We start from the raw sequence: 12930 nt of genomic DNA, 5'->3' as shown, positions 1-12930 counted from the left end.
TAATCAGGTGTACTTTTTGTTCAGTAATGAAGGGGGAAAAAAATCAGAGAACATGTGTGAAGAATAGAAATATGTCACTGAATATTGTATCTTTAGAATGAAGTACAACTAGGGATTCTGTATTATACTTTAGCTTTCTTGGAATAGGACATTATCCACCTCATCCCCATACCCCTTGTAAAACATGTGTCTTTTCACTTATCACAAATGATTTTTTAAAAGCATTGTGTATAGAAACAGGGAATGCTTGATTTATCACCGAATCAAGACTCTCCATCGGCTTTTCCTGTGGGAGCCGCTGGGTTGAGGGGAGCGTGGCCTTCTCCTCTCCCCACCATGGCGCGTGCTCGTCCACTGATAATCAGTGTACTCTGAAAAGGGGGAGTCATCTGGCAAAAATGTCACTTTGCCAGCTGTGTTCAAGGCTCCCATTCAACCAGATATTGTGAACTTTGTTCACACCAACTTGCACAAAAACAACAGACAGCCCTATGCTGTCAGTGAATTAGCAGGTCATCAAACCAGTGCTGAGTCTTGGGGTACTGGCAGGGCTGTGGCTCGAATTACCAGGGTTCGAGGTGGCGGCACTCACCGTTCTGGCCAGGGTGCTTTTGGAAGTATGTCTCATGGGGGCCTCATGTTTGCGCCAACCAAGACCTGGCAACGTTGGCACCACAGAGTGAATACAATGCAGAAGCGATATGCCATCTGCTCTGCGTTGGCTGCCTCGGCTTTACCAGCGCTGGTCATGTCTAAAAGTCACGGTATAGAGGAAGTTCCTGAAGTTCCTTTGGTGGCTGAAGATAAAGTTGAAGACTACAAGAAGACCAAGGAGGCTGTTTTGCTTCTGAAGGAACTTAAGGCCTGGAATGATATCAAAAAGTTCTATGCCTCACAGCGAATGAGAGCTGGCAAAGGCAAAATGAGAAACCGTCACCGTATCCAGCACAGGGGACCCTGCATCATCTATAATGAGGACAGTGGTATCATCAAGGCCTTCAGAAACATCCCTGGAATTACTCTGCTTAATATAAGCAAACTGAACATTTTGAAACTTGCTCCTAGTGGGCGTGTGGGACGTTCCTGCATTTGGACTGAAAGTGCTTTCTCCAAGTTAGAGGAGCTGTATGGCACTTGGCATAAAGCTGCCTCCTCAAGAGTAACTACAACCTCCCCATGCACAAGATGCTCAACACACACCTTAGCAGAATCTTGAAAAGCCCAGAGATCCAAAGAGCCCTCCAGGCACCATGCAAGAAGGTTCATCACAGAGTCCTGAAGAAGAATCCACTGAAAAACCTGAGAATCATGTTGAAGCTAAACCCATATGCAAAGACGATGAGCCGGAACACCATTCTTCGCCAGGCCAAGAACCACAAAATCCAGATGGATAGGGCAGCAGCAGCACTAGAAGCCAAATCAGATGAGAAGGAGGTTCCAGGCAAGAAGCTTGTGGTGGGAAAGAAAGGAAAGAAGCCTGTTTGCATTAAGAAGCCGAAGAAGCCAAAGAAGGCTTTGGTGGGAAAAAAAGGCTGCAGTGACCAAGAAACCAGCCTCTGAAAAGAAGCCCACTAAAAAGAAGCCCACAGAAAAGAAACCCACCACAGAGGAAAAGAAGGCTGCTGCATAAACTTAAATTTGTTTATTCTGTAAAGGTCAAATCATTTTGGACAGCTGATTTTGAATAAAGACCTGATCAAAGAGGCAGTGAAAAAAAAAAAAAAAGACTCTCCATCGTCTAGGAAATAACTGATAAAAGACTTTTGCCCAATAACTTATCTTTCATTTCCTTTTCTTTTATAATTCTATTAAAATTTAATATTTTTAATTATGCTATAATCCAAAGGTCTTAATCCAGTGACATTAATTCCTGTATCGTTGCTGCCTAGTTTGTCTTCTGTCATTCAGCAGTACTTCCTACTCATAGTCAATAAAACTAGCTTAATCTAACAATCAAAAAAGAAAGCTATTGACTGAGTTTAGATAAACAGCTCTAATCTGTTTTCAACCTAAATATTCAGTACTCTCCAGTTGCTGAAAGGAAAATGCTCCATCCAGAATTGTTCTGCGACATGATTATTTTTCTTTATCCCCATTCCTTCTGTGGGGTATTTAACTTATTTTAAATTGTAATCAGTATGTTGTAACTTCTGTGTGCTTTGTTTTTATTTTTCACTGGATAGACTCTAGACAAAACTTTTTAGGTGCTGTACGGCAGTAGCTGTCTAGCTGTCAGTTTATAGTGGAGACAATTTACAGTAGAGCTAGGCTGTGTGCTTGACTTGGAAGTCACTCCACTTACAATTTATCAGTTGCTTTACAGGGGTCCCTTAATGAGATAAAGAAACCAAAGAAACATCAGTATGTGGAGCAATGTCAGCCTAGTACCACTTTTGGCAACTATGTGATTAAATATGGGTAAATTTCTTTATTTTATTTCTTTATTTTTTTTTGTGGTACGCGGGCCTCTCACTGTTGTGGCCTCTCCCGTTGCGGAGCACAGGCTCCAGACGCGCAGGCTCAGCGGCCATGGCTCACGGGCCCAGCCGCTCTGCAGCATGTGGGATCTTCCTGGACCGGGGCACGAACCTGTGTCCCCTGCATCGGCAGGCGGATTCTCAACCACTGCGCCACCAGGGAAGCCCTCTTTATTCTTATACTCACGTTTTATGTGGCAGTAGTAAATTTTAGATTAGTCTTAATCAGCAAAGAAAAAGTCTGAGAGTATGCTGAATATTTTGTTTCTAAATAATTTAACAGTGATCTAGTAAGCTACTCCTATAGAACTGTAATTGATGAGCTTGAAAACTTCACCCTCTTTAAAATTACCACCTTGAATTTTACCTATCTTTTAAAGCTGATTCAAGTCGTCTCTGAAACAAGGCTGTCATCTTTTACCAATTTTTTAAAAAATAGCTTGATAGTACATAAAATTGCAGAGAAAAAAAATTTTCAAAACCAAATCATATATAATACACTAGAAGTAGTTTTACTAAGTTGGCAACTAGTGGCAGGGATTAGAACTCATGCATTTAGAATATTTCAAAAAAAATTTTTATATTCCAAAATTTTGATCAAATATTGTGCTATAAAAAATACCTTGGATAATTATTCTTTAATCACGTTTGTGAGAAATGTGGCTTTTCTTTTGCAACCTAGTAAGCTTTTCACAGTGTCACTGTGGCTTTTAAATTTTTAATTACTCAACAGAGTATGCTTGAAACCACACATACCACTTAAACTATGCATTCTTGTATGCCTTTTCCTATAAAATATATGAAACTCAAATCTGTAATTTTGAAATTCAAAAGTGGTTTTATTTTCTTTAGTAGAAATAAAAGCTTGATTTTTAAAAATCCAGACCGAGGAAACAAATGTGTACTTTGGTACATTTCTCTATTAGTATTGACTATATACCATGTGGTGCATTAATTAATAAAGGCAGTCACTTCAGAATTCCTGAGTGGCAGAAGTCACTGAGTACTTTGGGAAATAAGAGGAGAAAGCCTTTGTTGAGGATCATTGAGGAAGATTCTAAGGCAAAAAGGGGCAGAATAAGCAAAAATCTAGAGGTTCATTATAGGCACTCAGAACATATACATTAAGTAAATGAATGAAGGAATTTAAGTTGGCATATTGAGGGACACTGAGAAAACATACTAACTGGAAGACAGTTCCTGCAAGAAATTGGTGAGAGATATGCTACAGTCCAGATTTTGGTGGGCCTTGTTAAAGTTCGGGCTTTATTTTTATAAGGAAAAGGAGGTTTGATAGAGGTTTGGAAATGAGGCTTGGGGCTGATAATGGAGACAATGTGAGGTTTTAGGGCAGTGGTTTCCAAACTCTGATACAAATACAAGTTTGATGGTAAGCCTGGCATTCCAATTTCAGTTTTACTGGTTTTAGCAAAACAGCTTCACTGATCTGATTGCTTCCTATATAGATTAGTATTATGATTTTGTATAAAATATGCTTTATCAGTATAAATCACTTCTACCTGTTTTATGTGTTGGGGGTTCTGCATAAGGTTTACTTTTTAAAACTAAGCATTTTGCAGCTAAGGGCTTGAAAACTCTTGTTTTAGGAAAACGGATTAAAGCAGGTAAAACTACAGACAAAGAGCAGAATTACGAGGTTCTTGTGTTCAGATTTCTTTGGTAACGTTTACACAGTAGAATTCCTTTCAGAAATATTTAATGGTACCAGATACTAGATGGTTGTAATGGTTAAATGTTCAGAGGATGCTACGATATTCATGACTCATGATCAAAATGACATTAAGGCTACCCCTCTTCAAAATTACATCATTTACTTGTGTGGAATTCTTGCTGTTAATGCAGATGTCCCAGAGACTTTCTTCCTTTCTCATGTCCTCTTGTGACCTGTCCACTGCTGAACTAACATGGGTCTCACTGAATAAGATTAAGAAAAAATATCTCTGATGGAGAATTCTCTGTATACTGAATGTTAAATAATAATGTCTTTTGGAAAATGGCAGCAAAATATTTGAAAGGATGAATAAAGAAGTAAAAAGAACAAAACTTAACAATTCTATAAATGTTTTGTTTATTGGGGTGGGGAATGGGAAGAGCTGCTGGTAAGAGGATACGAAGAGAAGTCTACTTTAATTTCCTTGTAGCCCAGCCCTGTTCAGCCAAATCCTGACACACTTTACTGAAAATAAATTTCCTATTCAGTAGCACATAATAACCTAAAGATCAAGGCATCTTAACTGGGCTGTTTTCAGATGAAAGAACTGTTCATTTGGCTTGAAAAGATATTCAAGAAAATATCTGCTGAAGTTTTTTATTGTTTACCTCAGATTTTTTGGTTACCTATTAACCAAAATTTCAGAACTACTTTTAGTTCTGGATGTCTAACAACTATATAAGGGAAGGTGAGGCTTGGGCGATGATGAGATGATACTTAGGAATACATACCACCTTAATATAAGAGACAAATTACAATTAAGAAGGTATGTATATTTCAGTGAGAACAACTAATATATTACCACAGAGTTTTCTTTTTTATCGAGTGTTAAAAATGCTAATTTTAAGGTACTACTCTGAAAAACTTATATAAAAAATAGTGGGGGAGGTGAAGAAAAGGAGGAAAAAAAGCCCATGGCATTACCCTATTTGTAGTGCCTACATTGCCCTTCTTTCATTGAGCTCTAAAATGAGGATTACAGAATTCATTTAAATTTTTTAAATTACAGAATTATTTGTCACTTAATAGGTAAAATGTACATCTTTTGATTTCCTTCAGTCTCAGCTTTCTCATGCTTTGATGCTCAATTTTGTGCGGAATAGAGTTGTTTTGTTTAACAAAACTTTTTTGTTTATGTTTTTTTCATTGGTTAAAATTGAAAGGGAAAGTGAGGTTAGAAATTTATCTGAAAAATGGAACTACTTATAGAAGAATTATATTTAATTATCAACCCATTAAATTTGAATTTTGTTAGTACTATGCGTAATCTTATTACCAGGCTATTTATTGTTGTGTTGACAAACCAACTTACTGTCCTATAGAAAATGTACTAGGAAATACATTACCCATATAAAATAAAACTTTCAACCTATTTAATGAATAGTTGATGATTGTTAGCCCTTTGGGTTTAGAAGTGACTGAGGAAGTGAGGAAGTACCACTTTTGCCTCATCATTACTTTGAAATCCTGTTTATAAACTATATAATTCCCAAGGCCATGAGTCTGGCACCTTTCCAGGTATTAACTATTGTAACAAAGATAGAATTTGCTTTAATTTACCTAGTGAAGTCTAATTTAAACCTCACACCCTAGTGAGATCTTAGAAATAACATGTACTCTGACCTGTAACTAGTCCTAGTACTTTGTGTATATCCTCTCTCTTTTGGGGCTCCTAAAAGAGAGATTTAACCTAAGTATGATGATCATTAACACTAAACCCCCCACCCCTAATTTTTTTTAGAAAGTAATATAGGATAATTTAGTAAGTTATTTGATAGAATTTACACATGATTTTTGTAAAGAAATGGAAATTGAGAAACACAAAAAAGTTAAAGACGTGGCAGAAGAATTATTATCATAGGACTAAAGGTTGCAGGAACTAGCACTCCGAATTTACTGGGCATAACGGACTTAGAACATGGAGAAACAAACGACAAAAAACAACCCATACTAGCTCCGAGGGCCTAAATAATCCTACATTTAATAAAATGATTCACTCTGCCATTTGGGCTTGTAAATTAGATAAAATTACTGAGATAACTAGAAAATGTCTCATGAAATGATTTGTTTTAGGGTCCTCTAATAGTAAAAGGTGTAAGTCTCTAAAACCTACTGAAAAATTGACTCAAGAAGCATGTAAGGAAGAAGCCAAGTCGTACATAATAGTGCTTTCTGTTTTATAGTAGTTAGCTTTGGATGTTTCTGTGGTCTTACTAGCTTTGTCCTCTTTCCACAGAGACTGTTGAAGGTATCTATCATTTCTGTGTTTGGTCATCTTTTTGCTCCAGATATGCAGCTTTAAAAGTACTTTTGGTTCCTTGGGCCCTTTGAGCTGGGGTTTGTTCAAAATGGTTGGTGACTTGATTCTAGGGTTATTTGATGAGACATTCCCTTTTTATGTCTGTCACTCATTTTAACATTCATTGAACACACTGAGTGAAAGATATGTTCTGAACTTTTCAATGGCAGCTGATAACAATGATGGCAGATAACCCCGGGGAGACATTTAGGGAATAGCGATAGTAGACAAGTTTGGTCCAAAAGAAGAAGGTTTATTACTACCTGGCTTTCCCTAAACTAGCCAGTGTGGGTGGGAAGAGGCTCTCCAAGTACCAAGTAGCAAACATGATTTCTGAGGGTAGACCAGGAATCACTTGTTTGAATCATCGTGTTGTTCTTACCCACGTCTCTCTTGTTAATGAGAGTTCATTTTTTCTGTTTTTTTACTCCTCCTCTGGACATTCTGTTTCTTTTACTATTCTCAATCTGCATGCTAAACACTGCGTATTTAAAGGTTTCAGTCTAATTAAGTTCAAATCCATTTTAAGATAGATATTGTAGCCTTTAAAAGTTATACTTAAAAAGTACTTAAAATGATTAGAGGACACCACTCATTCCACTGATAAACTATTATTTTAAGATTGTCTGTTGAGGGGCAATTATTTGACTTTAAAACACTGAGGTTATGGAAACTGGATTATAATATTTTAGAGCAGTATTAAAAGTAATACCTCTAAGAATTTAATAAAGCTTATAAACCTCTCTATTGCTCTGTCTTGAAAAGACAGTCTGACTCTGTCTGTAGGCATTCATTCTTTGTGGCGTGATTGGTCGACAAGGAGTAAACAACTTACTGTAAATGGGCACCACGCCAGCTGGCTTCAAGCAGCCTCAAGCTTGTGATTTGCAGTCAGGGTTAGGAAAATGCCTTTTAACTTATTCATTTCCGCTTCTTTTAAACAGGGAAAAAAGGCACAACTATATTGATTTAAGTACCTCATAAGATCTTTCAAGGCCTACAAGATCTTTTAGGAATCCCATGGAAGTTACCAGTACTATTTCACTGGATCTGAATACCTCTCACGTAACAATGATAAGTTTTGAAAGGCAGTTTTAAATATTAAAAGAAATTTTTTGAATTGGCTTGCCCTCACCTTGTCTATTTGGGATTCTATTTGGGAGCTTCTCTGACCTAGTTTCAAAGAATTTAATTTACTGGCCAACACTATTTTGGGAAAAAAGTATTATATAAAAAACTGAGTTTTTTTCATTTTATTTTTTTTACTTATGTAAGATAAACCCAAAAAATAACTTGGAAAAGAGGGAAAGAACTTACCTTTCCTCTAAAGACGTATTATGCCCAAAGCAATTGTTTGGAGCTGGTGAATCATTTAACCACCTAAGCCAAATGAGGGTCATCCCTGCATGAAAAGTGGAGGCTCCTGTGCAATTTTTTATTGAAAAACTAGTCAAGGTCTAATGGTCTTCTTGAATATACTATTATATTGTATCCACAATTCAAGAAATGCTTGTGGTTAGTTTTATTCTTTCTCTGAAGGTTAGAGCAGTTTTGTGGAAGCAAACTATTAATTTGAAGGTTTCTAAAAGATTTTTGTAGATTTATTTACTTGGAAACTGGATGAAGGACATTTTGTCTAAATTAAAGTTTATTTTAAAAATTAAAGCATTAGGGGGGACCTTCAAGATGGCGGAGGAGTAAGACGTGGAGATCACCTTCCTCCCCACAAATACATCAAAAATACATCTACATGAGGAACAACTCCTACAGAACGCCTACTGAACGTTGGCAGAAGACCTCAGACTCCCCAAAAGGCAAGAAAATCCCCACGTACCTGGGTAGGGCAAAAGAAGAAAGAAAAAACAGAGACAAAAGAATAGGGATGGGACCTGCACCTCTGGAGGGAGCTGTGAAGGAGGAAAAGTTTCCACATGCTAGGAAGCCCCTTCACGGGCAGAGACTGCGGTGGTGAAGCCAGGAGGCTTTGGAGCCATGGAGGAGAGCGCAGCAACAGGGGTGCAGAAGGCAAAGCAGAGAGATTCCTGCACAGAGGATCAGTGCTGACCAGCACTCACCAGCCCGAGAGGCTTGTCTGCTCACCCACTGTGACATGCGGGGGCTGGGAGCTGAGGCTCAGGCTTCGGAGGTCAGATCCCAGGGAAAGAACTGGGGTTGGCTGCGTGAACACAGCCTGAAGAGGGCTAGTGCGCCACAGCTAGCCGGGAGGGAGTCCAGGAAAAACTCTGAACCTGCCTAAGAGGCAAGAGACCATTGTGTCGGGGTGCACGAGGAGAGGGGATTCCTTCCCTGTCTGCCCACAGAAGGCAGAGTACCACCTAAACAAGCTCCAGAAACAGGTGTGAGCCACGGCTATCACCTTGGAGACCAGAGATGGGCATGAACCGCTATTGCTGCTGCTGCAGCCATCAAGAATCCTGTGTGCAAGCATAGGTCACTATCCACACACCCACCCCCAAAGCCTGTGAAGCCCGCCACTGCCAGGGTTGTGTGATCCAGGGACAGCTTCTCTGGGAGAACACATGGCGCACCTCAGGCTGTTGCAATGTCATGTTGGCCTCTGCCGCCGCAGGCTCGTCCCGCATTCCAATTATAACTACCGTACCCCTCCCTCCCCCTGGCCTGAGTGAGCCAGAGCCTCCTAATCAGCCACTGCTTTAACGCCATCCTGTCTGGATGGGAACAGCAGTCTGAGGGCAACCTACATGAGGAAGTGGGGCCAAAACCAAAATTTAACCCCAGGAGCTGCGCAAACACAGAAGAGAAAGGGAAATCTCTCCGTGCAGCCTCAGGAGCAGTGGATTAAACCCCACAATCAACTTGAGGTACCCTGCATCTGTGGAATACCTGAATAGACAATGAATCAACCCAAAAATGAGGCAGTGGACTTTGGGTGCAACTGTAGACTTGGGGTTTGCTTTCTGCAACTGACTTGTTTCTGACTTTTATGTTTATCATAGTATAGTTTTTAGCACTTCTTATCATTAGTGGATTTCTTTATTGGTTTGTTTGCTCCTTTTAAATTATTGTTTTTATTTTTTTAATTTTAATTATTTAAAAAAATTTTTTTTTCCTTTCTTTTTTACTCCCTTTTCTTCTGAGCCATGTGGCTGACAGTGTCTTGGTGCTCCAGGCTGGTGTCAGGCCTGAGCCTCTGAGGTGGGAGGGCAAGTGCAGGATATTGGACCACCAGAGACCTCCCAGCCTCATGTAATATTAGTCGGCGAGTGCTCTCCCAGAAATCTCCGTCTCAACACTAAGACCCAGCTCCACCCAGCGGCCAGCAAGCTCCAGTGCTAGACACCCCATGCCAAACAACTAGCAAGACAGGAACACAACCCCACCCATTAGCAGAGAGGCTGCCTAAAATCATACTAAGTTCGCAGACACCCCAAAACACATCACCAGACACAGCCCTGCCCACCAGAAAGACAAGATCCAGCCTCATCCACCAGAACACAGGTACCAGTCCCCTCCACCAAGAAGCCTACACAAGCCACTGAACCAACCTCACCCACTGGGGGCAGACACCAGTAACAATGGGAACTACAAACCTGCAGCCTGTGAAAAGGAAACCCCAAACACAGTAAGGTAAATAAAATGGGAAGACAGAGAAATATGCAGCAGATGAAGGAGCAAGGTGAAAACCCACCAAACCAAACAAATGAAGAGTAAACAGGCATTCTATCTGAAAATGAATTCAGAGTAATGATAGTAAAGATGATACAAAATCTTGGAAATAAAATGGAGGAAATACAAGAAACATTTAACAAGCACCTAGAAGAACTAAAGAGCAAACAAACAATGATGAACAACACAAATAATGAAATTCCTTCCTCTAGAAGGAATCAATAACAGAATAAGTGTGGCAGAAGAACAGATAAGTGACCTGGAAGATAAAACAGTGGAAATAACTACTGCAGAGCAGAATAAACAAAAAAGAATGAAATGAATCGAGGACAGTCTCAGAGACCTCGGGGACAACATTAAACGCACCAACATTAGAATTATAAGGGTCCCAGAAGAAGAAGGGAGAAAGGGTCTAAGAAAAATACTTGAAGAGATTATAGTTGAAAATTTGCCTAACATGGGAAAGGAAATAGTCAAGTCCAGGAAGTGCAGAGAGTCCCATAAAGGATAAAACCAAGGAGAAACATGCCAAGACACATATTGATCAAACTATCAAAAATTAAATACAAAGAAAAAATATTAAAAGCAGCAAGGGAAAAGCAACAATATACAAGGGAATCCCCATAAGGTTAACAGCTGATCTTTCAGTAAAAATTCTACAAGCCAGAAGGGAGTGGCAGGACATATTGAAGTGATGAAAGGGAAGAACCTACAACCAAAATCACTCTACCCAGCATGGATCTCATTCATATTCCATGGAGAAATTAAAACCTTTACAGACAAGCAAAAGTTAAGAGAATTCAGCACCACCAAACCAGATTTACAGCAAATGCTAAAGGAACTTTTCTAGGTGGGAAACACAAGCAAAGGAAAAGACCTACAAAACAAACCCCAAACAATTAAGAACATGGTAATAGGAACATACATATCAATAATTACCTTAAATGTAAATGGATTAAATGCTCCAACCAAAAGACATAGACTGGCTGAATGGTTACGAAAACAAGACCCGTATATATGCTGTCTACAAGACACCCACTTCAGACCTAGGGACACATACAGACTGAAAGTGAGAGCATGGAAAAAGATATTCCATGCAAATGGAAATCAAAAGAAAGCTGGAGTAGCAATGCTCATATCAGATAAAATAGACTTTAAAATAAAGACTATTACAAGAGACAAAGAAGAACACTATATAATGATCAAGGGATCAATCCAAGAAGAAGTTATAACAATTGTAAACATTTATGCACCCAACATAGCACCTCAATACATAAGGCAAATGCTAACAGCCATAAAAGGGGAAGTCAACAGCAACCCAATAATAGTAGGGGACTTTAACACCCCCACTTCACCAATGGACAGATCATCCAAAATGAAAATATATAAGGAAACACAGGCTTTAAATGACACATTAAACAAGATGGACTTAATTGATATTTATAGGACATTCCATCCAAAAACAACAGAATACAGTTTCTTCTCAAGTGCTCATGGAACATTCTCCAGGATAGATCATATCTTCGGTCACAGATCAAGTCTTGGTAAACTTAAGAAAACTGAAATCGGGGGCTTCCCTGGTGGCGCAGTGGTTGAGAGTCCGCCTGCCGATGTGGGGGATGCGGGTTCGCGCCCTGGTCTGGGAGGATCCCACATGCCGCAGAGCGGCTGGGCCCGTGAGCCATGGCTGCTGGGCCTGCGCATCTGGAGCCTGTGCTCCGCAACGGGAGAGGCCACAATGGTGAGAGGCCCGCGTACTGCAAAAAAAAAAAAAAAAAAGAAAGAAAAAGAAAACTGAAATCGTACCAAATATCTTTTCCAACCATAACACTATGAGACTAGATATCAATTATAGGAAAAAAAACTAGAAAATACAAACATAGGGAGGCTAAACAATATACTACTAAATAACCAAGAGATCACTGAAGAAATCAATGAGGAAATTAAAAAATATCTAGAGACAAATGACAATGAAAACACAACAACCCAAAACCTATGGGATGCAGCAAAAGGAGTGCTTAGAGGAAAGTTTATAGCAATGCAGTCCTACCTCAAGAGACAAGAAAAATCTCAAATAAACAACCTAACCTTACACCTGAAGCAAAAAATCCCCAAAGTTAGCAGAAGGAAAGAAATCATAAGATCAGATCAGAAATAAATGAAAAAGAAATGAAGGAAATAATAGCAAAGATCAATAAAACTAAAAGCTGATTCTTTGAGAAGATAAAATTGATAAACCACTAGCCAGACTCATCAAGAAAAAAAGGGAGAAGACTCAAATCAAGAGAATTAGAAATGAAAAAGGAGAAGTAACAACTAACCCTGTAGAAATACAAAGAATCATGAGGGATTACTACAAACAACTATATGCCAATAAAATGGACAACCTGGAAGAAATGGACAAATTCTTAGAAATGTACAACCTTCTGAGACTGAACCAGGGAGAAATATAAAATATAAAAAGACCAATCACAAGCACTGAAATTGAAACTGTGATTAAAGATCTTCCAACAAACAAAAGCCCACGACCAGATGGCTTCACAGGAGAATTCTAACAAACATTTAGAGAAGAGCTAAGACCTATCCTTCTCAAACTCTTCCATAATATAGCAGAGGGAGGAACACTCCCAAACTCATTCTAAGAGGCCACCGTCACCCTGATAACAAAACCAGACAAAGATGTCACAAAGAAAACTACCGACCAATATCACTGATGAACATAGATGCAAAAATCTTCACCAAAATACTAGCAAACAGAATCCAGCAGCACATTA

The 12930-nt window shown here is 39.1% G+C and overlaps 1 protein-coding gene and 1 pseudogene across 20 annotated transcripts in view; both read left to right on the top strand.

Annotated features, from left to right (window-relative positions):
- The window catches only part of NR3C1 (nuclear receptor subfamily 3 group C member 1), a 740177-nt gene that overhangs the window by 650229 nt on the left and 77018 nt on the right, over positions 1-12930 (top strand). The window lies entirely within an intron of this gene.
- Positions 322-1705, top strand: LOC131755607 (large ribosomal subunit protein uL4 pseudogene; annotated as a pseudogene).

The sequence above is a fragment of the Kogia breviceps genome, chromosome 4 (genome assembly GCF_026419965.1).
Source record: "Kogia breviceps isolate mKogBre1 chromosome 4, mKogBre1 haplotype 1, whole genome shotgun sequence".
Lineage (NCBI taxonomy): Eukaryota > Metazoa > Chordata > Mammalia > Artiodactyla > Physeteridae > Kogia > Kogia breviceps.
Note: the sequence above shows the minus strand (reverse complement) of the source record. Positions and strands in the feature narration are given on the sequence as shown.